Here is a 4424-nt window from a genome sequence, read left to right on the forward strand (position 1 = left end):
AAAAAAAAAAATTACAATACTTGATATTTCAACTTGATTCAATAATTATTATTGAATCATGATATTTTAATTGAAAATCTCTACCTCTCCTACCTGATCAATGCTTTGGTTTACACATATACATATGTACATACATTTCCACTTCACACGCTTTAAATTTATGTATGAGCATAACTCTTCTCACTTGTATCCAATTGTGTAAATTGCTACCAAAATCTTTGAATTAGTTTTCCAGCGCAGTTTCTGTAAATTGTAACAATAAATTTACATATGTACATTGTACATACATACATATGTATATTAATTTATGGACAAACCTATCGCTTGCGTATTCCTTTTGCTGCAATCCCAAACGAAGATGTTAAGATTTTTTGAATAAAATTGAAAATTTACCCAAATAACGACCAATGTTCGCAAACGTTCAATAGAAATGAAGGCTCATTATTCAGGTAATAGCAGAGCATGATTCAATAATTATTGAATCATGATAGCAGAGTATGTTGAATGTGCCAGGTACTCCAGCACCAAAATCCAAAAACTGCTCGTGGAATCTGTATGCTGCTATAACATGAACCAACTAACAAAATCACGCAATCGGAAAAGAATGAAAAAAGTAAATTTCTGAGCGTTTTTGACATCTGCCTAAAAATGAAAACAAACAAAGAAAACGAAAAAGGCGCGGTTATTGAGTGCGATTAGATTTGTATTTAATAAATACTATTTATTATAAAATATAAAAAGTGAAACTTGATGACAATTAGCAAAAAAAGTTCATAAAATATGGTTTTAATGATTGAGAGTGTTTTACAATCGCATATTATCGGCACCGGCCGATTTTTCAATGCCAACGTTGTGACCACAAATGTGCACCCACTTTTCACGCAAATTTACGCCTCTTGGCAAATCAAACAGACGCACAAACTTGTTCCAATCACAAAGCACTTCATATTATATCATAAATTTGTAATAAATCAAAATTTCTAATTAAAAGCGCTGCAGAAAACACATAAAATCGCTAAAATATCACTACGAAGAGGTAGAAGACGATGTAAACAGAACCAAAAAACATCAAAAACGCTACGAAAACTTTTTTCTGAAAATCGATTACAAATACAACGATGGCGGATTACGTGATCTGTAGTCGTTGGTTCATGCCTCCGTACCATGAACGAAAGACACAAGATCACGCGGGACGGAAAGAACGAAAAAAGTTATTTTCTAGCTGCCGAAATCTCGACGCCATCTTTGCTGTAAGAAGTAAACAACGAAGAGAACGGAGAAAACCGCGAAATTGTTGAACGCATGAAAAATCATTTTTATTATGCAAATTCTTCTAAAAATCATGCCGTTGTGTTAAATTATTCTTTATCTTATGTGTACACACGTTGTCACAAGCGAAAATGAAGAAAATTGCAGTAAAAAGCCACCACCAAATTGTAAACAACGAAGAAATGTAAATAAACGGCTAATGTCAAAATCGTTCAACTTTTTTCCTTAATGCGATTCTAATAGGCCTTTCGCACGAGGCGATTTTTCAGGCAACAAAAGTTGAATGCGGAGTTGAATGAGAAGTTGAAAGTGAAAAAGTTGCCATCCCTATTCAGACGAGGCGATTTTCGATTCAACTCGAATTGTTGTTTACATTATTTAAAATGAGTTTAAATCGCCAAATTTTATCAATTGGCGTAAATTTGGTAAGCCAAGCGTTGGTATAAGTGCTTTTAGCGAAGCTGAAAGATAAAATAAGAGTAAAAAAGTAAAAAAGAAAAAAAATATGTATACACAACAGTGTTGGCATTTTTTGGTACAATTGTACTTGTTTGATACAATTTCATTTACAATATACTTTCCTACTACGCAGTACTTTTTAATACAATTTTGTAATGAATACTAAAAATATACTGCTCTGAAAATTCACAGCAAGAAATTCTTTGTATTCTCTTTTGTTCGCCAGTTCGTATTTACCTTTGTAAGTTTTGAAAAATGGCTTGAACGAACCAGTATAATACAGCCTAGGCAAATTTTTAAAGAAACTTTTCGATACTAAGTTTTATTAAAACAAAATGTCGAAGTCAACTTCATATAGAAAGAAAGTCTTCGTTAGTTATAAGAAGAGATTTTCTTAAATATAATACCTTTACGGCACTCACATATTGAGAAGATTTACTATTTATTTTATTATTCTTTAATTTTAACTATCTGTTTATAAAATATAATGTATTCTTTAAGAAAAACTGTATAAACCCAAGATTAAATCTATGCGAAACATCCAAAAACCAACATACTTTCGTAAAAATTTCAAGCTTTATCAATATTCTTTAGTTTTTAGCCCATTCAATTTTAGTATAATAAAGTGCAAGTTTAAAGTAGCTGGGACTTACCGTTGAACTTGGCATTTTTTTTTGTCGACGATGTCAGTCATTTTCTTCCATACGAAGTGTGTTCGACGATATTTTTATATGGAGAAAATTAGCAACACCTTCATCAAAGAAATCTTAAAAAACTTACTTATATTAAAATTTAATTGCTAAAAAACCGCACACTCAAAATAAATCTAGGAAATCGAATTAAAAAGCTCGAAATTTTGACGAAAGTGTGTTGGTTTTTTTTTAATGTTGCACAAAGTTTGGACCTTGGATTTGTACGGCTTTTCTTAAAATATAAACCGTATTTTTACAAAAAATAATTAAAATTTAATAATATAAAGATAAATGGTCAAATCTTGTCGTAAAGTTTTGATAAGCACGTGAAATGCTATAAAAATGTCAAATTTTAGTACTGAATCCAAAGAAAATGTCTCTTTTATCCATTAATATCAACTTAAATATGCTTTTTGTTAAGATGTATACCTGAAAATGTGTGCATACATATTTGCGTTAAATGCAGTACATGTGCACGTGGAATCAATTTGTAAAAGTGTAAAATACGTAAACGTATGTACATAAACAATAAAACTTTCTCATGAATACCATAAAATCATTGGTCTTGAAGGGAATGTACTAAGAAAATATATGAGCGAATTAAAAAGTTGGCTGGCGACCAACTTTGTTGAAAGCGATTAGTTGAAAGGCCGTTCGGACGAGGCGATTTTTGCTTTCAACTAAAAGTTGCCTGAAAAATCGCCTCGTGCGAAAGCCCTATAAACAACCTTCGGTGAATTTGGCGACTGCCTTCCTCGGGGATGAATATGCTAGGGATGAAATTATTGGTAACACGCCTTCCAAGCACGCAGGGTTGCTTTTAAGAAACAAAAAATAATTAACTCCAAATGTTTCAAAAAATATAGTGTAAAACGAAATTTATTGAATAATTCCATATAAAATGGTATATATAAATGACTCATTTTCTAAACGATTTAAATAAAAAGCATTTCATAACCTTTTTTGTGCAAACGGCATTTGCGAATTGATAGAAAAGTACTACGGATTGTAAATTTTTGTTAACTATGAGGTGGATGACAATTTTCAACCCGGCCTGACGGTTTTGAAGAATTTTTTTGTTTTAATTTTATTACTAAGGTGTCTAATAAATTCATGGCTTTTAGTTCTAGAAGAATAAAAGTCAGTAAAGACAAGTCTTTTTTGTATAATTTCTGATTTTAATTGCTCAACTTCTTTTGCACCAGACCAACTGTCAAAAATTTCCAGCAGTAAAAAGTTACGAATTGGCACAGTAATGTAAAATTTTCTCGCCATAATAAAAAAGTTTTTTCAACATGGATCTTTTCTACTAATTGACATGAAATTACTATCTCAACGCTCGGAGCGCCGCCACTGAGCGCTTTTGCCAACTGATAAAAAAGAGAAAATTTGGAAATACCAAACAAAAATTTTGAAATTTCTCCTTGTGAATACGAATGCCATAGTTTTTACCTGGCTCGTGGGACTACGCAAAATTTTGACAGCTTGTAAATATGTATACACATTAAGTTGTTGGCGGTAATAAAGAGTCAAAATCAAAATGGAGAAAAGAGCAAAAATCGTACGTTAGTTGTCAGTTATAAAATAAATCCAATTTATTTGCGAATATTTGTTTATTCTATTTATTGAAAGGCAACTACGCGAAAAAGCTTGTGTTAATTATATTGATAACAGAACCTGCTCAAGCAACATAAAATCCACAAAAGAATACATTGCTTGTCCATCAATACGCCATGTATAAATTTTAACAACAAAAATAGAGCTTTCGCACGAGCGTTTGTTTGGTTTTTCAACACCATTTATAATTTTCTTTTAATAAAATCACGTATTGTCAAATGCTTAAATTTATTTATCTTATAATTATGCTGCACACAACCCTGAAATCTAAGAAAAAGTCTGAAGAAGGCCATTAACCCTGCAAAAATCGCGACTACTCCATGCATGCGTGTAAAGAGTACTCCCTAAGGACCAAAGAGTACTCCAAAATTAACCACAATTCATATA

The 4424-nt window shown here is 31.5% G+C and overlaps 1 long non-coding RNA gene across 3 annotated transcripts in view; it reads right to left on the reverse strand.

The window, feature by feature from the left end:
* Positions 1–630, reverse strand: part of LOC118751488 — a 1283-nt gene extending 653 nt beyond the window's left edge. Inside the window, exons 1-2 of one of the 3 annotated variants that reach the window (XR_004994533.1) lie at positions 318–630; positions 94–243 (exon numbers count right to left, since the gene is read on the reverse strand). This is a non-coding gene — a long non-coding RNA (uncharacterized LOC118751488). Of the gene's footprint in view, positions 1–84; positions 244–317 lie in introns of all 3 variants that reach the window. The other 2 variants (XR_004994534.1, XR_004994535.1) reach the window with 2 other exon arrangements.
* Positions 631–4424: the final 3794 nt, after the last annotated feature.

The sequence above is a fragment of the Rhagoletis pomonella genome, unplaced genomic scaffold, assembly GCF_013731165.1.
Source record: "Rhagoletis pomonella isolate Grant_MI unplaced genomic scaffold, Rhpom_1.0 Rhpom_scaffold_00001, whole genome shotgun sequence".
NCBI lineage: Eukaryota > Metazoa > Arthropoda > Insecta > Diptera > Tephritidae > Rhagoletis > Rhagoletis pomonella.